At 44.5% G+C, this 26,232-nt stretch overlaps 1 protein-coding gene across 9 annotated transcripts in view; it reads left to right on the plus strand.

Moving 5' to 3' along the window:
- Nucleotides 1-26,232, plus strand: part of ST6GAL1 (ST6 beta-galactoside alpha-2,6-sialyltransferase 1) — a 148,627-nt gene that overhangs the window by 47,234 nt on the left and 75,161 nt on the right. The window contains exon 1 of one of the 9 annotated variants that reach the window (XM_016939989.4): nucleotides 18,845-19,051. The exons of the other annotated variants lie outside the window; for them this stretch is intronic. The gene's annotated coding sequence lies outside the window, so the exon portion shown is untranslated. Of the gene's footprint in view, nucleotides 1-18,844; nucleotides 19,052-26,232 lie in introns of those variants that run through there. 9 annotated transcript variants of the gene reach the window in all.

The following is a 26,232-nucleotide window of genomic DNA, read 5'->3' on the forward strand; positions in this document are numbered from 1 at the left end:
TGTGAGACCTCTGAAAAGCTCCGAGCTAGAAGGCTCACAGCTCTCCTGGGCCCACTGGGTCAGGTGGGAAATGTGATCCTACAGAAACTGCAGGCAGCCAAGGAGGGCGGAAAGCAACTTGGAAGGAACTGATCAGTCTCACGCAGGAGACACAGCCATCCTGGGAGCGCCTCAGGAGGGCTAATTCCATCCCGTGCCTCCAGGGGCCTGCTGTATTTGAAGATCTTTTAGCCTGAGGGATTTTATCACATCATATAAAAGACACATAAAATAAAAATGAAGAGATTAATAATCAGTTTAATAATATTTAGAGAGCCATTATTACTTGTAGTGGTCACTATCCTCATCACTTGAAATAGTTTTAATTTTCAGTACAAGCCTTTGAAGTGAATGGGACTTGTTATTGCCATTTAATAGATAAGAAAACAGTCTCGGCCAGGCGTGGTGGCTCACGCCTGTAATCCCAGCACTTTGGGAGGCCAAGGTGGGAGGATCACCTGAGGTCAGGAGTTCGAGACCAGCCTGGCCATGGTGAAACCCCATCTTTACTAAAAATACAAAAATTAGCCAGGCGTGGTGGCACACACCTGTAATCCCAGCTACTTGGGAGGCTGAGGCTAGAGAATCGCTTGAACCTAGGAGGCGGAGGTTGCAGTGAGCTGAGATCATGCCACTGCACTCCAGCCTGGGTGAGAGAGCGAGACTCCGTGTCAAAATAAAAATAAAAATAAAAGAAAAAAGAAAAAACAGTCTCAGAGAGGTTAAGGGAATTACCCAAGGTTATGTCAGGTAGTAAAGGTAGAGGTGGAATTTGAACATAGTCTATCTAGCTGGAAGCTCCTGCTCCTTTCAGGATGCTGTGAGCCACTAGACACATCATATTTCTCTGACTCCTCCTCAGTTTATCTGTGCAGTTGGTTCCCACTCCTCTCTCTCCACGTTACTCTGTTAACAGCTTCCGGAGCCTGGTGTTCCAGGAGGGACTTGACCACAGTTCACTATCTGCTGAGCCAGGGGTTAGCTGGGTGGATGGTGGGGCTGCAGGCCAGACCAGGAGCCAGAAAAGATGGTCTCTGGCACCCTTTCCTTTATTCACGGAAATGGCCCCTCTTCACCTCTTCGTGCTCCATCAAAGCTCCTTTTTAGTGCTGGGAGCACACCACGGAGTTTAGAGAAAACAATCTAATAATGTTATTTGCTTGCTTAGAAAACCTCCACCAGTCCCAGTTGCTTGCAGGATAAATTGGGACTAGAAATACCTCTGTCTGGAGCAGATGTCCTGTTGAAGACCATTTCTCATCACTGCAGCCCTTATACCCTGTCCCACCTCACAGCTTCTCCCCATCCCTGAACACAATGGGCCACTTTCATGACTGAGCCTTTGCACTGCTATTCTCTGTTGGGCATGCCTTGCTCTGCTTGGTGAACTCCTATTCAAACTTCAAAACCCAGGATGAACTTTACCTTTTCTAACTTCTGTCTTCCTCTAGTAGAGTTGGCACCACCTCCTCGGCCCTTAGTTTGTAATGCTTTACATGATTTTCCACCCACTAGTTTATGGTCTTTTCTCTAAGACCTCAGCAGCAGGAGCTGGGCCCTATTTATTTCTGTATCATCTGTATTTGGGGCATATTTGTGTGAACAAACGAATGAGGGCTCATTGTAAAACAAACTGTATATAAAGTGTGAATCACAGGTGGCCCCACTTTAACTGAAATGTTAGGTTAGGTTGGGGGAATTCAGAGAAAGGAGAGGTGATACCCTGAGGCCTAGCATTATTGATTAGTTGACCAGTGAGCTATGCACTCTGCCTGGAGCATTACTGCAAATGAGCCTAGGACCTATTGAGAGAAGGTCCCGGGGGTGAAGTAACAGTGGGAGGCCTTACAGTTGGGAAGTGAAGCTTAGGTCTTCCCTGTTCTCCAGGCCAGACTCAAACTCTGTGCCTGATCTGCTTCCCAGGAGAGGAACTCCTTGGGCAGACCTGGAGAAAAAGTGGGGATTTTGGATGGTCCCCAAAGGAGGGTAGGGGTGTGTGTTGTGCAGAAGAGGAGTCGAAACAGAGACAGGAGGAAGTCCAAGACAAACTTTCCTTCCTTAATACATAGTGCTCGGGGGCATCCTTCTGGCTGTAGCATCTGCATAATAGCTGCTCCTAAGAATGCAACATGAGCTGAATTCAAACATGAATTTGGAGCCAGTACCTGAATATGTGGGTTGTTCTATGCCACCGGGCCCCCTGCCTGTTTAATTTCTCCTTCCCCTGCTGCCAAGGCTTCTGAGAAGTTGCTGTGTAGGTGCTTAATGCTTCGGAGATGGTCAGGTGTGAGTTTAAATCCTGGTCTCGGGCACTTTAATTGCTAATTGTGTAGCACTGAGCAAAAATAATAGGGATGCAGCTTTTATAGCGCCATTCAGGTCAGTGATGTTGGTGATACTGTTGAGAGCTTACTATGTGCCAGGCATTATGCTAAGTGGTTGATGACCATTATCTCATTTATTCCTCCGTATACCCTACAGGCAGATGCTGTCATCATTCTGAAATTCCAGATATGTAACTGAGGTTCAGAGAGGTTAAGTAAGTTGCCTGAAGCCATAAAACAAACGATGATGGAATCAGATCACGGACCCTGATATGTCACACCTTAACCATTGTGCCACTGGTCTACAATTTGCCTGATCCTAAGAATCACCTGAGACTAAAAGAGCAATTCCCAGGCCCTGTCTCAGATTCAGATTCAGCCCAGCTGGGGTGGAGCCTGGGGAGCAGTGGATGCAACGGGCACCCTGGATGATACTAGGATCTGGCAAGTTTAAGAAACACTATATTGTGCCTTCCTGCCTGTAAGGTGTGGCTCATGGTTGGCCCTCAAGAAATGTTAGCAGTTAGTATTATAATATAAATGGATTGAAAGGACAGCTTATTGTGAAAGAATATACATCTTTAAAAAGCTTATTAGTCCTGACACTAGATTTTAAAGATAGAAGTCGGATGGGCGCGGTGGCTCACGCCTGTAATCCCAGGACTTTTGGAAGCCAAGGCAGGTGGATCACGAGATCAAGAGATCGAGACCATCCTGGCCAACATGGTGGAACCCATTCTCTACGAAAATTACAAAAAAAAAAAAAAATTAGCCAGGCAAGGTGGCAAGTGCCTGTAGTCCCAGCTATTAGGGAGGCTGAGGCAGGAAAATCACTTGAACCTGGGAGGTGGAGGTTGCAGTGAGGATCACCCCACTGCACACCAGCCTGGGTGACAGAGAGACTCCATCTCAAAAAAAAAAAAAAAAAGATAGAAGTCAAGGGGAAATAGATTCTGGATCAATGAATCTATACTCTAATACTCTAAACTCAAAACTATCTGCAAGTAGGATGTGTGCCTTTATAGGTCCCTGTCACTAGTGGTCAAGCAATCAGTGCCATCACGTGTTGGGTGTGATGGCTGAGCTGTTCTTCAAGGACCCAGTCCTCAGTGTCTGCTCTATACATGCAGCTGCAGAGGACATCTGTGCACTGAGGAGGGCTTTGGGTGTGTTAATATTCTAGAAGAGGTGGAGTAGAGCAGCTATGCAAAGCAAGGAAGAAGGCAGGAGGTGTTAAAAGAAAAACTTTAGAGAAAATAAATGTAGCAGAGTTCATCTGAGCAAAGAACCATGTGTGAATTGGGCAGCACTCAGAACCAGAAGAGGTTCAGAGAGCTCTGCTGCCGCAGCGAGGACAGTGAGCTTTTGTAGGCTAAACGTGGAAAGAAGACTAAGAAAATATATTTTATTAGAGTGGGAAGACCCTAGTTAGAGGTTAGTTGGCGGTTTCTGATTGGTGAAGCCTCTAGTTACATTTTACTGTTTACATTGATTTGGATTTTGGTTTGCTTATGTAGAAGCTCTGGTTATGGAGACAACCTCAGGCTAATGGCCTCCTTCTTATTTGCTTTAACAGAGGGATGGCAGAGGTAGAAGACAGCAGATATTTGAGGGCCATCACTACTGCCTTGTACCGTGGGTAACCTGCATGAAGTCTTCTCTGTAGCTTCAGAGCATCTAGATCCGCTGTCATGCCACCACTACACTAAGGCACTTCATTTTCCTCAGGGAGACTGATGATGTCTTGTTATCTCTTATTAGCATTCCAAGTCTTATCTTATTTTTGAATTCTCAAGGTCCATTTTTGGGCATATAAATTACTGAAGGCAGTCAGGAAATATTGTTCCATCAGAGCTGGGAGAAAGACTCAACCCTTATCCTGGTCCATTGACCTATTTCCAACCTCAGCTTTGATGACAAAACTCAGCAGAAGCTTTCTTACAGACTAAGAGCACTTTATAAGACACTGCTTAAAGCTGAAGGAAACCCTCTGAATGACCATCCTTGAATACCTCCTTTACTAAGACCCATGATTATCTGGGAGTTAGAATCCATAATAATAGCTGCCACTGTGCACAGTGATTGTGTGCTGGGTGCTTTACATCTATTTTCTCATTTAATTCTCCTAACAACTCTATGATAGCAGTCACGCTATGATACAGGTCACACTGGTATTGTTTCACAAGTGAATAAACGGGCCTAGAGAATTCAACTAGATTTCCCTAGGTTAGCAGTGGAGTTGGACTTCAAACCTAGGTCTGTGTAGCTCACAAATGAACACTTATTATGCTTATACCATTTTGCCTCATTAGAATAATAGGAAGTCCTTCCTTTTTTGCTGAGGAAGAAATTTAGAGATTGGTTACCCTGACTGGTGATGCAGAGCAAAGCTATGTACAAATTGCATCAAAGGGTGGCAGATCCCTATGTTCCCATCTAACATCACATCATTCCTAACCTTTTTCCATGTGGATAAGCATGACCTTAGTCAAGTCATTTCTTAGTAAGATAGATTGTTGGTTGCTCATGACTCTCAGTGAAGACCCGGTAATGCCAAGAATCATGGCAGACAGTTAGGGGGAATATGTATCTGCAACTATGGGGCAGTATGGCAAAGATATTGAGGGCCAGGAATTTGACTACTTTTGAGGAGCGATGACAACTGAGTACAGGAAGTGAGAGGAAGGGAGCATGTACCGTGTATCATTTAATCAACCTTGAGCTTGAGACCAAAGGGAACATACCCTAAGTTTAACTAGGATGGGTTTATCCAGATATAATGGCATCACATCGTAAATTGAAAAGTGTCTGTGTGTAATTCTCTCTGTCTTATTTCTTCGAGAAGGAGTTTCGCTCTTGTTGCCCAGGCTGCAGTGCAATGGTGTGATCTCGGCTCACTGCAGTCTCCGCTACCCAGGTTCAAGTGTTTCTCCTGCTTCAGCCTCCCAAGTAGCTGGGATTACAGTCGCCCGCCACCATGCCCAGCTAATTTTTATATTTTTAGTAGAGACGGGGTTTCACCATTTTGGCCAGGCTGGTCTTGAACTTCTGACCTCAGGTGATCCACCCACCTCGTCCTCCCGAAGTGCTGGGATTACAGGCATGAGCCACCGCGCCCAGCCCCAATTCTCTCTTTTTAATAGTAATCTAATTACATTTATTTGGCTGCTTTGTTTTCTGTCTCAGGTACGCTAAGTTTGTCTCTCAAAACTCTTTGTGGGCAGGAATTGTAGTTTATATGGTAGTGATGGTTGTATTTTAATTTCACAGAGTGTCTAGCAGGTAATAATTAGCCAATAAAATGTTTCCATTCATTCACCAAATATTTATTGGATAGTTACCACGGTTTGGGCACTGGACATAAAGGTGCTAGGGATACAGTGATAATTATTACTTGGCAGTTGAAATGCTTACAGTTTTAAGGGAAGACAGACATGTAGGCAAATTAAAATGACATTTTAATTTGATTAGAATATAATTGAGATTTAAGTAAAACTTATTGGGAACTCAGATGAGAAATAATGAGAAAACAAAGAGAGGGAGGCAGATTTAAGAAATATTCTGAGAGTAGAAAATAGAAGCTTGTGACCTATTCAGTTGGAATCAACACTGTTTATAGGATTGCTCTAGGGGCAGTGAGGCACTGGCGTGGACAGTGATCCAGGGGCACTCAGGGTGAGGGATGAGTTGAATATGAGGTGAGAAAAAAGGGAAGTTGAAGATACCAAGCTTAGCAAGGTAGTAAGAGGTGGAGAGAGGAAGGGAGGGGATTATAATGGTTATTATATAGGGAGTGCTTATTACTATGTGCAAGGTAATTAACATGAATTGCCTCATTTTTTCCTCATAATAAAAGAAGTAGGCACTTTTGGGGATACAGACACTGAGAGCCGTTGAGTAGCCTGTCCAAGATCAGACCTTTGAGGAGTGGAGGAGTTAGGTTTACGCCCAGGAATCCTTGCTCCAGAGTAAACAGTCATGCAGCTGGGTGGAGAAAAATTCCACTAGCTGATCAAGAACATCCGAAAAGCTCTCATGCTGATAACTCCCAAATATGGATCTCCAGCTCACACCTTCTCCCTGACCTCTAGACTTTCCTATCAGGCTTCCTACTTTACGCTCTGTTTGACAGTCTCATCTCAAACTCAGAATATCCAAAGCTGAACTCCAGATTTCCTCTGCCCCCAGGTCTGCTCTTCCTTTGTCTCCTCTTTTTCCATTGAAGTAGCACCATCCGTCTAGTTGCTTGGGCTCCAACCCTTGGAATCATCCTTGACTCTTCTCTCTCTCACACTCACATCTAAAATATCAGGCATGATTTTCAAAGCACGTCTAAAATATACCCACTTCTCTGCCTCCACTGCAACCACCTGGTCTAAGCCATGAGCATCGCTCACTGGGACTGCTGCTGTCTCCTTACTACTATCCCTGCCCCCTATTCTGGTTCCCACATGGCAGCCTGAGCAATTCTGGCATATTAAGTCAGATCCGGTTGTTCTTCTGCTCAGCCTCCTGCAGCAGCTCCTATTTTATTTGCTAAAAGCCAGAGTTCTTGCCAAGACCTCAAAGGCCCTGCCCAGTCTCCTCCACCTCCCCGACATCATTGTTTGTTCCTCCCGGACCCTGTCTCCATGTACCCTCTTCCTTGATCCCTTCCTTCCAACCAGTGCACACCAGTGCACTCCTGCCTTGAGCCTTGCCGCAAACATGCTTCCCCAGATATTGTGGGACTCATTCCTCCACCATCTGCAACTCTTTGTTCAAATGTCCCCTTCTCAGTGAGTTCTCCTCTGACTGCCCTTTTGAAAATGGAAACCTACCTCAACCCAGTACTTCCGATCTCCCCTTTCTTTCCTTCCCTTCCTCCCTTCCTTCCTTCCTTCCTTCCTTCCCTCCCTCCCTCCCTCCTTCCTTCCTTCCTTCCTTCCATCCTTCCTTCCATCCTTTCTTTCTCTCTTTCTCTGTCTCTCTCTTTTCTTTCTTTCTGAGATAGGGTCTCGCTCTGTCACCCAGGCTGAAGTGCAGTGGCACGTTCTCGGCGCACTGCAACCTCCACCTCCTGGATTCAAGTGATTCTCCTGCCTCAGCCTCCTGAGCAGCTGGGATTACAGGTGCCCACCATGACACATGGCTAATTTTTGTATTTTTAGTAGAGATAGGGTTTCACCTTGTTGGTCAGGCTGGTCTCGAACTCCTGACCTCAAGTGATCCGCCCACCTCAGCCTCCCAAAGTGTTGGGATTACAGACGTGAGCCACTGCGCCTGGCCCTATCCCCCCTTTCTTGTACTCTACTTTGTTCTCTAAGCACTTAGCATCTTTTAAGATACCAAATAATTTTTTTAATTTGTTATATTTACGGCTCTTAGTGTCTCCCTCTGCTAGTATGTAAAACTCTAAGGGTGTTGATCTTCATCTGGGTTATTACTGTAGTATCCTATGCACTAAGAATTATACTTAGCACTTAGCAAATGTTTAATACATTTTTTTTTTAAAGTGAGTAAGCGTAGAATATAAAGCTTTTGTGCAGGTCTCTAAAAGTTTTTGAAAGGATATGGTCTGAGGCTAGGCACTCCCAGCACTTTGGGAAGTCAAGGTGGGTGCATCTTGAGCTCAGAAGTTCGAGATTAGCCTGGGAAACGTGGCGAAACCCCGTCTCTTCAAAAAGTAAAAAAAAAAAAAAAAAAAATTAGCTGGTCCTGGTGGAGTATGCCTATAGTCCCAGCTACTCAGGAAGCTGAGGAGGGACGATTGCTTGAGCCTCAGAGGTGGACGTTGCAGTGAGCCGAGATTGCGCCACTGCGCTCCAGCCTCGGTGGCAGAGTGAGACCCTGTCTCAAAAAAAAAAAAAAAAAAAAAAGAAAAAGATAAAAAGACGAGGTCTGGAGTCTGAGGGAGATGTCACTGGGGGCTGGTCATGTGGAAGCAGGAATCTTCCCTGTGTATGTGGGCATTTCAGGACTGGCAGGAAGCTGGTCCCAGGGGAGGCTAAGCTGGGGAGGATGCCTGAAAGGCATTAGTGGGAGGGAGTTTGAAAAAGACCCAGAGACGCCTGTTTGAAATAAGTATTGGAAAGGACTCTTTAGATTTTGCAATTAGAAAGGCAGTTTCAGTGGAATGATGTGAACCGACTTCAGTTATTTGAGGAACCAGTAGAAAGTGGGAAGTGTAAGCAAGTGTAAGCAAGTCAAGAGACCCCGCCATAAGGAAGCAGAGATTAGGTTGCCGTTTGAGGAAGTGATTTGTTTGAGGTATTTTTTTTTTAGCTCCACAAAATATCATGTTTTGGGTATGAGTAGGGATGGGGTAAATGACACACTAAGCTAATAACATCCAAACCAGCTTGTGAAACATCGTGCAAGTTATATCTGGTTCATACCAAAGAGTCGCTACTCAGTCCAGGCCTCTATCATGCCTGGCACATAGTGTTGAATATTATATTCAATAAATATTCAACAGTAAATATTTGTTGAATACATTATTAACTATAGAATTTAGACAGGTCCCTGTATCAACAACAGCAACAATGACCACCACCACCACCACCACAACAAAATAACAAGAATGTCCAATGTAGGGGGTTGCTTTTTGATCCACTTGCCTTTGGCTAGTGGTGTCTTTCTCTCCTTAGCGACATATTCTTTAGCACTTTCGGCAGCTGTATGTGGTTCTATTTTGGTCTCCTCTTTACTGCACGGCGATTATGTTTTCAAGAGGTGAATCTTCAGGGTGACTAGAGTGACACGTTATCTGAGTTCTGGATGGAGGTAAAGGAATATCATGGTGAGTCTGGGGAAGCAAGGGGACAAGAGAGTTGGCCAAATGAGGCGGAAAGACCCCAGACTTGCGATCAGAAGAACCTGATGTCAAATCAGATCCATCTTATAGCAAGTCGAGCCACCTCTCTGAAACTTGAATTTAAATGATCTAAGGTCATTTCCTTTGGATTTTATAGAAAGTATAGTGTCAGGAGAAAAAGAAAAACAAGGAACCATGACTTGCTAAACATACTCAGAACCAAAGTTTTTCTTTCTTTCCTTTTAAAAAAAAAGTGATATACAGTGAATACAGGCTTAGTTCCCTAATGGTGGCAAATGATGTAATGTTCACAGATGTCCTGGGGGAAAACAGAACAATCAACTTCTATTTTACTCTTACCATTTCTGAGAAAAGTCAGGCAGACTGCATAGGAAAGGAAGGAAGGAAAGAAGGGAGGGAGGGAGGAAGGAAGAAAGAGAAAGAAAGAGAGACAGGGAGGGAGGGAGGGAAGGAAAGGAAAGAAAAGGAAAGAAAGCAAGGAAGGAAGGAAGAAAGGAAAGAAAGGAAGAAAGAAAGAAGAAAGAAAAAGCCCCTAAGGTTAGTAAGTATCTTATGTCCCTGGAACTACCGCTAGGCACATACATACCTTACCACCTTCCTTATCCGGTGAAGGGTATTACATCAGTGTTTTAGGTAACCTACCCAAGGTCCACAGCTAACAATGGGGAGAGAGGATACAACAAGCCTTTGGGGGAGAAAATTGAAGCCCATGGCCCACAAGAAATAAAGCCAAGAAATGTAGTTGCTTAAAGTCAGCCAGATTCCCCAGCACCCAGCATAGTGTCTTATTCTTAGGAGAATTTGAGAAATATTTATTTATCTAAGGGATGGTTGGTTGGTTGAATGAATTACCTGAGGAAACCTGAAGATGTTTTTTGCTGAAGTGCTGTTGAAGGTCCTCAAGGTCTTACGGAGATGGGAGAAACCTAGGGGGAGAGAAATAAAATTTAAATTTTCAAAAGGAATAATTATAAACCAACTGTATCAGGCAGTAACTGAGTTGACCTATGGAATATGCATAGCACATGGTAGTACTCAACAAGTGATAAATGTGATATTTAAGGGAATTATTATTATCATTAAATAAATATCTTTCTGCTGCTGCTTCTTATGCTAGAACTTGAGACACAGAGTTATTGGGGCTCATATTTAAAAGCACTTTAGTTTTTCTGTATGCATAATATCCCATGGTGTAAGGTAACCTCTTTTCCGGTTGGCAGTCATGCCTAGCTTCTCGTACCTCTGCTTTAGTTCCTCTTTGTAGTGTTGGCACAGTAAAATTTATATACGGCCATATAGCCTATATGTTAAAGACCATCCCAAGTATCTCCTCAGTGGTCAGGCATTTTTGTATAATACAGAAGCATAAACTTTAATTGACATTGGTTGTGGTGGTAATTAACTTAAAACTCTTCGATTAGACAGTGAACATCTTTGTATCCTCAGTAACAGGATTTCTATTCTCATAGACGAGATGGTAAATGTGGACTGGATGATGGTTCAATTGGTTTACATGTAGGGCTTCTGGAAGTGTCTCTAACGGGTGCTAATTTGTGTTGGTCACGGGGATAATGCCTCCTCAGCTCTCACCTGTGATTTAGATTAACACATAAAGGGCTTGTTGATCACACTGACGGAAAATTTGAAGCTGAGAGGGGTAGAAACTATTGTATATGCCAGAATCAAGATTCCCTATAAATTTAACAGCTTACAGGAAGGACTGAGTGAGGAAAGACAGGCTGCACCAATATAAATGTAAAGACCTAGCTGTAGGCTCCAAATACCAATGGTTAAGCCAGGCTGTGTGTGTGTTTTGGGGTGGGGGGGGTGGGGGTGGGGGTGCAGGCGGGCGGTGGTGGGGTTAAGGATTAGGACTTGTAAGAAAAGATAGTGAGGTTATCAGTTGCTCACACTCTGTAATCCCAGCACTTTGGGAGGCTGAGGTGGGGGGAATCACTTGAGGTCAGAAGTTCGAGACCAGCCTGGGCAACATAGTGAAATCCCATCTCTACAAAAATTACAAAAATTAGCTGGAAGTGGTGGTGTGTGCCTGTATTCCCAGCTACTGGGGAGGCTGAGGTGGAAGGATGGCTTGAGTCCGAGAGGTGGAGGTTGCAGTGAGCTGAGATCACACCACTGCACTTCAGCCTGGGCGACAGAGCCAGAGCCAGACCCTGTGTCAAAAAAAAAAAAAACCAAACCAAACCAAACCAAACAAAACAAAAAAAGGCCAGTGCACCTGATTTCAACTAAGTGAGAATCATTAACATGAAGCTACTAAAAACTAACCAGAAACTTTCAGTATTTGCATCGTAGAGGTGTAGTCATTCCTCTTGTTTTACAGTAGTTGGGTCACACCTGGAACTGAGCTTACTGTCATTCTTTTAAGAGTGAGGGGGGCAAATGGAAATAGGCCCAGAGGACAATAAACAGAAAAGTTAGAAGACTCAGAAACCATATTATCTAAAGAATGGTTCAAAGACTGAGACTATTTAGCTTGAAAAAGAGAAGGTTTAGAAGAGTGCCATAGTCTTAAAAGATTGTTTTATGGAAAAAAGAACAGACATTTGTTAGAACCAGGAAATGGATGCTTAGGGGAATGGGGAAGAGTTCAGTCCAACATATAAAAACATTTCTTAATTAATATTTTGCTCTCTGCAGACAGGCTGTCTTGAAAGAAGGGTTGTCATCATTACAGATGTGGAAGTAGATGCTGGCTGGCCACTTTTTGTGGCTATTGAGTGGGGGATTTTTATTCATCAGATAGAGGATTGGGCTGATGTCCACTAAGATCTTTTCTAGCTGTGATGGTGTGTTGCTAGGCCTCACAGAGCATGAAGCCCTGTGCACCACGTTCAAGGGAACCTGGATAACATTGTTGGCAGGCTAGTGGGAGCTGGCAGAAAGCTTGAGCTTTGGATGCAAAGCTAATGATTAAAAGCTTTGTGTATTTGACTTGCTGTCAGCATAGAGAACATATCAATTTGAGTTTATGTAAGATAATTAGTATTCCAAGGTGCCCACCAGGTAGCATTTACTATTTGAAAAATAGAAGAACAACTGAGGGCATTTGATTTTGCGTGTCTTCTCCCAAGGGATCTCAGGGACCCTGTGGACCTCCTGGATGTCCCTCCAGCACTGCTCCAGCAAGGTCCCGGTCAACACTCTTACTTCACAGGAACCCTTCCTTATCCACCCTTATCTGTAGGGGCAGTCTTTCCTCTGGGTGCTGTAGCCACAAGCTTTGGAGTTAGATGAGTTGGTTTGAATCCTAGCTCTGTACCAGCTCCATGACCTTGGGCAAGTGGCTTAGTTCTTGACTGCGTCTTGCTCTGTCGCCCTGGCTGGAGTGCAGTGGTGCGATCTTAGCTCACTGCAACCTCTGCTTCCCAGGTTCAAGCGATTCTCCTGCCTCGGCCTCCCCAGTGGCTGGGATTACAGGCACATGCCACCATGCCTGGCTAATTTTTGTATTTTAGTAGAGACAGGGTTTCACCATATTGGCCAGGCTGGTCTCGAACTCCTGACCTCAAGTGATCTGCCCACCTTGGCCTCCCAAATTGCTGGGATTACAGGTGTGAGCCACCAAGCTCGGCCTAAAGCTTCTCATCTCTATCTATTGAATGCAGGTGACTCATTTCCACCTGCCAGATTCTTAATGATCATTAGAGCAAGAGAAACTGCCCAGCAGCACAGCACTAGCATGCGTTCATGTTCAGTCAATGATGTTAATATTTGTGATGATAGGCATGGACTATTGATAGACTTGATGACTATATTCAGTCATCTGTGGGTAGCTACTTGGTGTGAAGAATTCCTTGGCTGGGGCTGAGGAGAGTTCTCTACCTCACCTCAACCCCAGCCGCCTTCTCCCATCCCTCCCTCTTAGACCAATCCCTTCCTACAGGATGCTCTTTTTTTTTTTTTTTTTGATTTCCTCTAAAAAATTTCAATAAAGAAAATAAAGCAGGAGGTAGAAAGCAGGAGAATCGCTTGAACCCGGGAGGCAGAGGTTGCAGTGGGCCGAGATCGTACCATTGCGCTCCAGCCTGGTCAACAAGAGCAAAACTTCGTCTCAAAAAAGAAAAAAAAAAAGGATATAAACCAGCTTCTGGCATTACCCAGGAGCAGCTGACCTAGATGCTTGTTCCAGTAAGTTCTCCTCACTCCCTCTCATGCTTGTCCGCCTCCCCACCTCCTCCACCCCTGCTTCCAGGTTGTCTGCAGACCGCTGGACCGGGTTTCACAGTATTGACGTGAATCAGCTTGCCAGGCTTCTGCCCTTTGTGCTTGGTGGTAGCTAACTGACTTTTTTCTTTTTCTCATGTGGTCAGGATTTTTCCACTGAAGCCTTTCTTTTATGATGTGGGAGAGACAGATAGCACCTGGCTAGTTGCCTTCTCTTGGACTTGCTGTGATTTGACTTTTCAGCCAGGCCAGGTATTTATTTTCCCTTGGGCGGAGTGTGGTTCTCCCATAGATACCTCATTCATGATTCATTTGTTCAGGGCATACAAAAGGCATTTCTTAGGACCCAGCCTGGGCCTAGCGGTGTGGTAGGTGCCTGGGCTTCAGAGAAGGCTAGGATGGTTGCTAATTCTCTGAAAGGTCATGCCCTAATAGAGGAAACGGACATAGAAACTGTGAGGGGCGCTGTCTTGGGGTCTGTACAGGGTGCTGTGGGAGCACAGGGAAGGGTTCCTAACTCACACTGGGGATCAGGGAGGCTTTGGCTCCTGATACTAAATTACCTCTTATTTGATACACTTTTTATGTCAGACTTGCTGGTTCTTTCCACACATTGAGTCAAAGGGTGTCTCTGGTTCCTCCCTGGATGGACTGATACAGGCCATTTCACTCACTCTCCCAAGGGTTTATCTCCTCTGGCCTCTCCGAGTCTCACCTGGAGGTGTGTGTTCCTGTGGCGTGGGTTCCTTGGGAGCGTGGGTGATTGATTCACCGGCTGGCCTCATCCCATACTGATCCTCTGGGGTGATCCCTATTCACCTTGTCTCCTTTGCTGTCATAACTCCACTGCTGGGGGCAGAGGTGGAGATGTTGAGCTTGTGGGCAGGAATAAGTTCCACTGAGCCACAGAGCTTGACTCTGCTCACCTTCCCACAATAGAACTCAGAGTTGGAATCCTTTCCCCAGCCACCTCCCCTCCCATCTGAGGACAGAGGGTAACCTGCCCGTCATCTCTGGGGTCATCTCCAATTTTCAGTCTCCCTCATCTCCAGCTGACCTCCCATATGGCCAAATCGATCCTGAGGTTGGGAATCCAGTTCTTCAAACTGAGCCCTTCAGACTCTGCTGTGGTACGTGAAAACAGTTTCAGTATCCCGTCATAAATACCTTCCAAAATTCTAAATGTAGTACATGACCATTGATATGGTTTGGCTGTGTCCCACCCAGAATCTCATCTTGAATTGTAATCCCCATATGTCAAGGGAGAGACCAGGTGGAGGGAATTGAATCATGGGTGCTGTTTCCCCCATGCTGTTCTCATGATAGTGAGTGAGTTCTCACAAGATCTGATGGTATTTTAAGTGTTTGGTACTTCCTCCTGCTGCCTTGTGAGGAAGGTGCCTTGCTTCCCCTTTGCCTTGCACCATGATTGTAAGTTTCCTGAGGCCTCCCAAGCCATGTGGAACTGCAAGTCAATTAAAACTCTTTCCTTTATAAATTACCCAGTCTCCGGCAGTTCTCACACAGAAGTGTGAGAATGGACTAATACAATCATGACCTTAAAAAATAAATAAATAAATAAATAAAACATGGCCGGGCGCGGTGGCTTCCGCCTGTAATCCCAGCACTTTGGGAGGCCAAGGCGGGTGGATCATCTGAGGTCAGGAGTTCAAGACCAGCCTGGCCAACGTGGTGAAACCCCGTCTCTACTAAAAATACAAAAAAAATTAGCTGCATGTGGTGGCGGGCACCCATAATCTCAGCTACTCGGAGGCTGAGGCAGGAGAATCGCTTGAACCTGGGAGGCAGAGGTTGCAGTGAGCTGAGATCTCACCACTGTACGCTAGCTTGGGCAACAGAGTGAGACTCTGTCTCAAAAACAACAACAACAAATATTTGAGGCCTACTTTTTTGAGAACAGAAAAGCAAATTAGACGTGGTCCTTGCCCCTAAGGTGCTCACAGTCCACTATCTATCTAGGTCAGATATTTTCCACTGCTGGTCAGTGTTTATGAGGCAAACTGTTTACTAACTTGCCTAACACTGCCTGTCCCGTGCAGTTCTTCCTGGATTGACAGCAGCTAGATCCTGTGACAGAGGACAGCTGTTCCCCGCTCCCTCCCATCACTCCCCTCCTCTGTCTCCTGGCCATAGCTGTGGGCTGCAACTCTTGACTTGAGTGTTTGTGTCCCTAGTGCGTTTAGCTTCGGGTGGGGGCTGCCTTTGCAGGTACTCGATAAACACCTGCATGGGGAGTTGAAATAACAAGTTCTTAAAGGAATCTAATTCGAGCGCACACTGCTGGTGGGCCCTGTTTGGTGGCCCTTGGGCTGAGCACATGCTTTGATAGTTCACTCTCAGAAACATCCAGTCTGGTTCTTAAGTGGCCATAATGACCCGATGGAGTTAAGATTTCCTGTTTTTGGCATAGGGTCACCTGTACGTCTTTCATTCTAAACAAAAAAGTCAAGCATGTCTTGTCCTGTTCTCTCAAGCGTGTTAGCGAGATGAAAGACATAATGGTGGCCAGAGAAGCTGGAAGCAAAACTAAACAGAGGTGCAGATTTGCAGAAGCTACCCCTTGGCATCACGGGGTGCAGTTTTTCTCTGCTTCTCAGTTAGATAACTTGACAGAGTTTTATTTATTTATTTATTTATTTTTATGTTTTAGAAAACTAAGAGGCCTAGGTAAATAACTGTGCCTTAAAGCCCTTCTTTCCACAGGAGTAGCAGCATGCTAGAAAAGAAAAGGGTGGGCCTGGGAAACTAGATATGAATTTTGGTTTTGTCACTTTCTAGCTGTGTGGTCTTTCGAAAATCGTTTGATTCCTCTGAGCTTCAGCTTCTTCACCTGTAAAATAATCAACCCACAGCATTACTCAGAAGGTTTACAATAAAAGAGAAAACCTAGCACATTACGTTATGTAAGCGATACTTATAACAATGATGATAATGATAATAATATCATAATAACAATTGAATGGTGGGCTCTCTGCTGCTGCATGTAGGTAGACATGGCTCTTCTTTGTCATCAAAGAGGGTCTCTGTGGCCTGAAGCACTCGGCAGGCTCCTTGCCTTCCACATATTTCTATGTGTTGGGATGAGATTGTCTTCAATCCTTAAATATCAACTAGTAGAAGCCTAGTACAGCTTCACCTTGGAGGAGAAAAATATGTCGATTCAGCTCTACTCAGCAACTTTTTTAAAATGGAGAGATTGAGAGAGAAAGAGAGAGTAATTGAAATAATGCCCACAGCTCTGACAGCCACTTGATCAGCTGAAAGCCCACAAGTGCAGGTGGGGAGACATGAATTCGAGTTCTCTCAGTCTCTGTAGGGTGAGCAGCTTGTTGGGCCAGGTGTGATCCCAGTATTTAAATATTTGTCTTTTTAGTGTAACATGGTAGTAAACTGAAGACAATTACTTCTTCTGGTGCACATCCTGATCCCTTTCAGGGCTGGAGTCTAACACAGCTGTGTTAGATTCACTGAGTGAATTTTATATGAGTGTTCAGGGCTGTATAAACAGACCATATATTCTGTGTTTCATAGGTGATTCAAAGTGGGGGGACTTTTTGTTTGTTTAACTTTCATTTACTGCACATGAATAGTCATACAAAACAAGATGTTATTTTAACTGACTTCAAATTCAGCTGTTTATTTTTTCATTTTTACTGTAGATATTTCAGTATGTATATTTAAAAGATAGAGACCCTTTAAAAATAGGCTGGGCACAGTGACTCACACCTGTAATCCCAGCACTTTGGGTGGCCAAGGCAGCCAAGGAGTTTGAGACCAGCCTGGCCAACATGACGAAACTCCGTTTCTACTAAAAACACAAAATTTAGCCAGGCATGGTGGGCGCCTGTAATCTCAGCTACTTAGGAAGCTGAGGCAGGGGAATCGCTTGAACCCAGGAGGCGGAGGTTGCAGTGAGCCAAGATCACGCCACTGCACACTCCAGCCTGAGCAACAGAGCGAGACTCCCTCTCAAAAAAAAAAAAAAAAAAAAAGAGAGACCCTTTAAAAGTAAAAACTACAAGATACTATTATCACATTCAAATAAGTAAGTAAGTATTCCTTAATACCAGATATGGAGTCAATATTCAATTTTCCTCAATTATTATATATATATGTGTGTATGTGTGTGTGTATAGATATGGGTGTGTATAGTTTTAAAATAGTTTGTGTATTCAAATTAGGATCCAGATAAAATCCAAGTGCAATAGATTGATAAGACCTTTAAGATTGTTAAAATGGGCCAGGCATGGTGGCCCACGCCTGTAATCCCAGCACTTTGGGAGGCCGAGGAAGGCGGATCATGAGGTCAGGAGATTGAGACCATCCTGGCCAACATGGTGAAGCCCCGACTCTACTAAAAATCAAAAAGTAGCTGGATGTGGTGGCATGTACCTGTGGTCCCAGCTACTCGGGAGGCTGAGGCAGGAGAATTGCTTGGACCTGGGAGGTGGAGCTTGCAGTGAGCCGAGATTGCGCCACTGCACTCCAGCCTGGGTGACAGAGTGAGACACCGTCTCAAAAAAAAAAAAAAATTGTTAAAATGCAGGCTGTGCATGGTGGCGGCTCACTCCTATAATCCCAGCACTTTGGGAGGCTGAGGTGGGTGGATCACCTGAGGTCAGGAGTTCGAGACCAACCTGGCCAACATGGCGAGACCCCCATCTCTACTAAACATACAAAAATTAGCTGGGCATGGTGGCTTATGCCTGTAATCCCAGCTACTGGGGAGGCTGAGGCAGGAGAATAGCTTGAGCCCGGGAGGCAGAGGCTGCAGTGAGCCGAGATTGTGTCACTGTGCTCCAACTTGGGTGACAGATTGAGACTCTGTCTTGAAAAAAAAAAAAAGATTGTTTAATAAATGCTTTTAATCAATAACTTCCCACGGGAGGGGACACTGATTTGAGATATAATCTTTGGGTGAGGTGTGTGGCTGCCCTGTCTCTGTATAGGTAGACACAGGCCCACAGGTGCAGCGGCCATATTATCGGTGTGCGTTTACTCCTATCGCATGTACCATTCCTCTCACAAATACCTGCTGCCTGATCATTTGTCTTTTTAAATAAAAATATGATATTTGAGATTCTTTTATTCTCTTTAAATATTTGAATACAGAGTCTATTTGAAGGACCAGTATATTGAATAGCAGTAATATTTGAAGGACTAGTCAGCTGTAGAAGCCTTGACTTCAGATCTTCACCCAAGAAACTTTGTGTGTTTACTTTTCCTGGGCCACTCAGATAGACAATTGCGTTTTTGATACAGTAAGAGTTTGCAGCTTAGCTTAACTAGAAATAATCCGGATCTTATTTTGGAATTAGGAAGAAACATGTTATGATGTAGAAAAGCCTGCTCTGTTACCTACATGATGGCATAGCTTTGTGCTTTTCATGCTTTGTGGCCTTGGAAGGGGGTAGATAGAGTGTAGGTGGTTAGGAGTTGTTTCCTGGCTAAAAATAGGAACAGCATACTGTGAGACAGGAGCTTCTTCTCTCACAAGCCTCTGTGCAAATAGCGGAGGGTTACGCATTTGCTGCAGGTGGTACTTAAGCTCCAAGAACTTACGGCACACCTGCTTGAGTGGATCATGGGTGAGCTGGAGAACCTGAAGTAGCAAAGGCAAGAAGGCAACGACGTTCCATCTGTGGAAGGACCTACCAACCAGGTATCTCTGGTGACAGGGCTCATCTCATAGGTGGCCCACTGTACATCATACCCTGATGTTTTCTTTGCATAACGTGCTATAGAATTCCAGGCTCATGCACACCTTTCTGCTCTCCTGTTTTGCAAATGTCTGCACTCTAGAGTCCTTCCTGTTGGCCACTACGTACGTGTCCCCCGCTTCTTGCCCCTCTCTGCTTGGGTCCCTGCTACACTGGTACCCTGCTTGGGTCCCTGGAATGTGGACCCACTTTCCACCTTGTATTGCCAGTTTGTTTCCAAGGCCATCTCCACTTTGAGCTTGTTCATGACCACCTCACACAGCACACTTGGTCTGTGTGGTGGTTTGAGGGGTTCTGTCTGTACACTGTGCTTTGGCTGTGTTGGAGGCGGGCAGGTGGGAAGGAAGAAATGTATTCTTGGGGAGATTTGTTTTTAGAGACATGAGACATGGAAAATAGTTAAGTAATAATATAATATGGGAAGCATGGACTATCAGAGGAGGCAGGCAGGACTGCCCAACCTCCTCACTGGGCACGTTACGCTACTTCCTCCTGACCTCTATAGTCCTTTGCATTTATCAAGCACTGTCATACGTGTTATCTCATGCAATGACCAGGGTGTCACCCCCTGTTTTGTAAGTGACAAAACTGTCACTCAGAGGGATGAAATGACATGCTAAAGGTCATCTAGTTAGTAATGGTAGAATCAGGGCTGGAGCCCAGTCTTCTAAGTCTAGTTCCTGTTCTGCTCTTCATCATCTGTCTCAGGATGGTAAACTGAGGCCTGGAAAGGAGAAGGAACTCACCCAGCCTAAAGATTAAGGGTTTTAGGCCGGCCACGGTGGCTCATGCCTCCCAACATTTTGAGAGGCTGAGGTGGGAGGATTGCTTGAGTCCAGGAGTTTGAGCCCAGCCTGGGCAACATAGTAAGACCCTGTCTTTACAAAAAATAAAAAAAATAGCCAGGTGTGGTAGCACACACCAGTAGTCACGGCTACTCAGTAGGCTGAGGCGAGAGGATCACTTGAGCCTGCGAGATCGAGGCTGCGGTGAGCCGCAACAGAATCATTGCGCTCCAGCCTAGGACAGAGTGAGACTCTGTCTCAAAAAGAAAAAAAAAAAAAGATTTTAGACAGTGCTGACAATATTGAGACAATGCTGACTGGTGAGTGGGGACGGAGAAGTAAAGAACTAACATTGTGCAGAACTGTGTTCTCAGCCAGTGCTATCTAATGGAAATAGAAAGCAAGCCACAAGTGTGGGCTGCATACGTAGTTTTCAGATTTGTAATAGACACATTAAAAAAGCAAAAAGAGGCCGGGCATGGTGGCTCGTGCCTATAATTCCAGCACTTTGGGAAGCTGAGGCAGGAGGATCACTTGAGCCCAGGAGTTAGAGACCAGCCTGGGCAACACCCTGTCTCTATTGTTATTTTTATAAAATTTAATTTTTGAAAAAATACAGAAAGTAAAAAGAAACAGATGAAATTAATTTAAACAATATAGAACTACACAGGGGTTAAGGGCACTAGCTCCCTGTGCAGTTGAAAGTCCATGTATATTTTCTGAAAGTAGACTCTGAAAAATAAGAAAAAGAAAGAAAATCCACGTATAACTTTTGACTGTCCCTAAACTTAATACGAATAGCCTGTTTACCAGAAGCCTTACTGATAACATAAAAAATTGATGAACACATATTTTATATGTTATGTGTTTTATATACTGTATTCTTAAAGTAAGCTAGGGAAAAGAATGTTAGTAGGAAAATCATAAGAAAGAGAAAATGTATTTATTATTCAGTAAGTGGAAGTGGATCCTCATAAAGGTCTTCATCCTCATCATCTTCACATTGAGCAGGCTGAGGAGGAGGAAGAGGAGAGGTTGGGTTTGTTTCAGGAATGGCAGAGGTAGAAGGAGGGCGAGGGGGAGGCAGGAGAGACAGGCACACTCAGTGTAACTTATTGAAAAAATCTGCATATAAATGGAACTGTGCTGTTTAAGGATCAACTGTATTTTATTTAACTCAATATATTCAAAATACTCTTACTTTCTCATGTAATGAATATAAAATTACGAATCATAGTTTCTACATTCCTTTTTCCATAAGAAATCTTCGATGTGTATTTTTACACTTACAGCACGTCTCATCTGGCCTAGCCACATCTGGCTAGTGGCTGTTGCATTGTGGAGCCCAGTTCTAAGCATTTTACGTATATTATTTCATATAGTTCAATAATCACGTGAAAAGTTTATTACAGAACTATCTAATGGTTGAGGAAATGAAGCCCAGAGAGGTTAGGTAACTTGCCTGGGGGGCACGAAGCTGGAAAGCAACAGAACTGGATCCTGGCCTCTCCTTCCTCTTCCCACTGTGGCCAACTGCCAGCCGACCAGGAAGGGGGCCCCGGGGGCAATGCAGGGGTAGCTAATTTCCAAACCATTGTTAAACTTGCTCTTGTGGAGGCAGCTGGCCCTGGGGAAGTAAAGGGAATCCTCCTTTTTAAATGCATATGCAAAAGTTAAGGGAATCCTTTCACTAGGCAGTAAGCCTCTGTCTAGGGCCTTGGGACCATTAACACCACTCTCCTCGTAGAAGGTGTGTGTCATTCAAGGTGATAATGCATAGGAACAACTCAGCTATGTCAGGGCCAGGCCATTATGGGTGCTGAATAAATGTGTTTCTGTCCCCTATGCTAAGGCAAGACATCCGGGGAAGAAGTAGGCCCGGATTTGTCGCCTTGAAGGAAGACTACTATAATCTCTTTTTTTTTTTTTTTTTTTCTTTGAGACGGAGTCTCACTCCGTAGCCCAGACTGGAGTGCAGTGGCGCGATCTTGGCTCACTGCAAGCTCCGCCTCCCTGGTTCAGGCCATTCTCCTGCCTCAGCCTCCCGAGTAGCTGGGACTACAGGAGTGCACCACTGCGCCTGGCTAATTTTGCATTTTTAGTAGAGATGGGGTTTCACCGTGTTAGCCAGGATGGTCTCGATCTCCTGACCTCATGATCCTCCCGTCTTGGCCTCCTAAAGCACTGGGATTACAGGCATGAGCCACCGTGTCCAGCCAAGACTACTATATTCTAATGGAGGGTAAGTGGAGTAGGAGGGCCATGTGCGTGCTCTGGGGGCAACAAACTTGGTGCTAAACTTGTTTTTCTTGTTTTACTCACAAACATTATGACAGCAGTAAAGATACACTTTTATTTATTTATATATTTTTTTAGAGACAGAGCCCCCCTCTGTTGCCCAGGCTGGAGTGGCTATTGTAGTTCACTGCAGCCTTGAACTTGTGGGCTTGGGATCCTCCTGTCTCAGCCTCCTGAGTAGCTGGGACTATAGGCGTGCACTATCACACTGAGCTATTTTAAGAACATTTTTGTAGAGTATGTTGGCCAGACGGATCTTGAACCTCTGGCCTCCAGCATTCTTCCTGCTTTGGCCTCTCAAAGTGATGGGATTCATAAGCATGAGTCATGGTGCCCAGCCAAGATACATTTTTAAATGTATCCTGCCTCCTGACACATTACTGTTCACTTGTAACAATGGTCCCTTGTAATCATAGTCTGTTTGCAAAGCAAGCTTTTAATAGAATTACAATTTTAGTGTTGACCAAAAGTTTATTTTGGGCCGGATGTGGTGGCTCACGTCTGTAATCTCAGCACTTTGGGAGGCTGAGGTGGGTGGATCACCTGAGGTTAGGAGTTCGAGACCAGCCTGGCCAACATGGTGAAACCCCATCTCTACTAAAAATACAAAAAAAAAAAAAAAAAAAAAATTAGCTGGGCTTGGTGGAGGTGCCCGTAATCCCAGCTACTCGGGAGGCTGAGGCAGGAGAATCGCTTGAACCCGGGCGGCTGAGGTGGCAGTGAGCCAAGATTTTGCCATTGCACTCCAGCCTGGGTGACAAGATCGAGACTCTGGCTCAAAAAAAAAGTTTATTTTGTTTCTCTTGTTATCATAAACATTGTTTTTCATCTTTATAGTGCATGTCGTGTGTTAATGGCTTCATAGGCAATCAATGGACTTCTGGATCACAATTTTGCTTGTTCCTATGGCTAGATATTTAGGTTGTTCCAAATTTTCTCAGCATTACATTTGATGCTACAGTAGGCACCCACAAATTTATGTTTCTTTTCTGTTTTTCAACTATTGTTGGTTGTTCTGAGGTATTTTCGTAAGGTTTCACTTCTGTTTTCCCAGCCATGAGTGATACATGAGCACAACCGTTTTGCTATTAATCACCAGCATTGGGTGTGAAAATTTACTCAAAGTTTTGCTAAATTTAACTGGAGTAGAAATGGGCCAAGCATTTGTGCGTACTTCCCCAGATGCTTTTTAGAACAGTGCTTGTGTAACTGACCAGAGTGTCAGGTGAGGCCATCGTTGGCAGAAAGGTGCCTTCCTTGGGAGAAGGTGGGTTAAACAGTTTTTCTCTGCAGATTAATGGTGAGAGCCAAACCCGAAGACCCACAGGTTTCAAGCTGGCCATGTGGCTTCACTAAGTTTGGCCTCAACTTCCCACAGTGGCACAGAAGCAAGGTAGAACTCAGTGTTCCTACCCGAACCCTGGACATTCTGAAATGTCCACAGCCCGAGGAAAGGGATGACCTGCATGTCACTTTCCATACCCTCCACTGCACATAGATCTGTCTCAGGCATTGAATCAGAGGGATGTGTGACTTTGGACAAATTATTTTACCTTTCTCTGCCTCATTTCTTTATCTAAAATCAGGTGACAGCAATGTCTCCCTTAATATTGCAGTGGGGATTAAATCTGTTAATACTTGAAAAGTGCTGAGATCAGTGCCTGGCACATAATTAGTGCTCAATAACTGTTGTAAACCTGGGTTTGGATCTCACTTCCAGTGCTTTCTGGAGGCCCACTTTGGTCAAATGGCTGACCTTTCTGGACTTCAGCTTCATCTGTAAAATGGGATTATGGCATCTACTTCAGCAGCATGTTAGGGGTTTAAGTGAGAAAATGCATTTCACACAGTGTCCTGCACATAAAGGGCCCACCATATATGTAATGAAAAACAAACAAATGGCCGGGCGCAGTGGCTTACTCCTGTAATCCCAGCACTTTGGGAGGCCCAGGCGGGCAGATCACGAGGTCAAGAGTTTGAGACCAGCCTGGTCAACATGGTGAAACCCCGTCTCTACTAAAAATACAAAAATTAGCCGGGCGTGGTGGCAAGCGCCTGTAATCCCAGCTACTCAGGAGGCTGAGGCAGGAGAATTGCTTGAACCCGGGAGGCGTAGGTTGCAGTGAGCCGAGATCACGCCACTGCCCTCCAGCCTGGACAACAGAGTGAGACTTTGTCTCAAAAAAAAAAAAAAAAAAAAACCCAAAAACAAAACAAACAAACAAACAATGTTTTTAGCTTTATTTTCTACTCTACCAAAGAGAGAGCTTTGTTGCCTTATATTGGTGTTGTAATTAGCTGTTAGATCTGACCATATTTTCTGTTATGGTGTATTTTTAAGTCCACATTCTAGGTTTAAGGCCATCATGAAACAAATGGGAGGCAAATCAACATTTTCGTGTGTCTGAAGCTTTTAATGTAATTTTGTTTTGGAGATGAATGAGCTCATAATTCCACAAAGAAGGGATGATATTTCATATACTTATTAGTTTAGTGATTTCCCTCCCACACTTAGTGTCAAACTGTCAGGTTTATGGAAGCTATCAAATGTTTCTTTATGCTCAGCAGCACAGATCAAAGTTGTCTACATGATAAGGTAAAATACATATTCTTTAGGAAATGCAAAGAAATGACCCAAAAGACCCTTGAGCACAGCTCATTCCTCTCCCTGGTCTGTCCAACTTTCCCTCATCTTCTTTTCTGAGCTGAGACACGTCTCCCCGGCAGCCTCCCTGAACCATCCAGCCTGGGAGCTGGGTCCTCTGAATGGTGAGCCACTCTGCAGCTGTCGTGTCCTCCTCCCTGCCCCTTTCTGGAGATAGAGGCATTTATGGAGTGCTGAGATGTTCAGGCCGGGTGTTAGGTAATGGGTGTTTGTTGGCTGAATGAATAAACTTGTAAAAATCTTCCTGTGATGATAGAAGCGTGTATAATAAAGACAGGTGGATCTGCAAAGCCAAACAAGAAGAAGAGAGGTGCCATTATCTGCTCAGGCTAAGGAAAAGTCAATGTAGTCATTATGTCTGGAAAATGCCAAGGACTTCTTTCCCTCATTTTTTACGTGGCCTTGCACTCTGTGAGGCATTGGCTGGGAGGTTCATCGTAGCTTTCTTGCCGCTAAGCATCTCCTCTCTGCCAACATCTCATCAATTCCTGTCTGTGCCAATTACCTTTGCTTAGGATTTGGGGTGAGGAAAGTTCTGTGATTTGTCTGTTTCTGTTTCTGGGTAAAATCTCAACTCTGGGCGTATCAGCAGAAAGGGTTCTGAAATGTCCCTTGATTCAGATGATTCTGAATCAGTAGCATGTATGTGTGTGTGCATAATTACCCTTATCCAAAAAATTCTCCATTATAATTCTTTAAAAGCACAGGTTCACAAATTATTAGAAAGTATATTTTGTATACTATTTACGGTAGCAAAATATCAAATGCAAGAAGCAAGTTTAATTAAAGATAGGCAAGACATTTTACTGAAGACTATAAAACATTAGTAAGAGAAATAAAACAATGGCTTCTGCAATTATGGAAACTGACAATTACCAAGATCTGCGACTGGCAAGGTGGAGGCCCAGGAGCAGCAATGGTGCAGTTCCAGTCTGAGTCCAAAGGCCTGAGAACCAGGGAAAGCCAATGGCGTAGTTTTAGTGCAAATGCCAGTTGACCTAAGGCCTTTCAGTTTGAGTCCAAAGGCAGGGGAAAAAAACCCCAAAACCAAACCAAACCAAAACAACAACGACCAAAACAATGCCCCAGCTCAAGGCAGTCAGACAGGAGGAGCTCCCTCTTACCTGTGGGAGGGTCAGCCTGTTTTACTGTATTCAGGCCTTTAACCGATTGGATAAGGCCCACCGTTAGAGAGGGGGCAATCTGCTGTACTCAGCCTGCTGATTCCAGTGCTAATTTTATCCAAAACAACCTCATCGAAACACCCAGAATATTTGACTAAATATCTGGGTACTCTGTGGCGCAGTCCAGTTGACACATAAAATCAGCCATCACCATCAATTTGGGGGAAAATTGACATTTTAACAAAATTGAA

Source organism: Pan troglodytes, chromosome 2 (genome assembly GCF_028858775.2).
Source record: "Pan troglodytes isolate AG18354 chromosome 2, NHGRI_mPanTro3-v2.0_pri, whole genome shotgun sequence".
NCBI lineage: Eukaryota > Metazoa > Chordata > Mammalia > Primates > Hominidae > Pan > Pan troglodytes.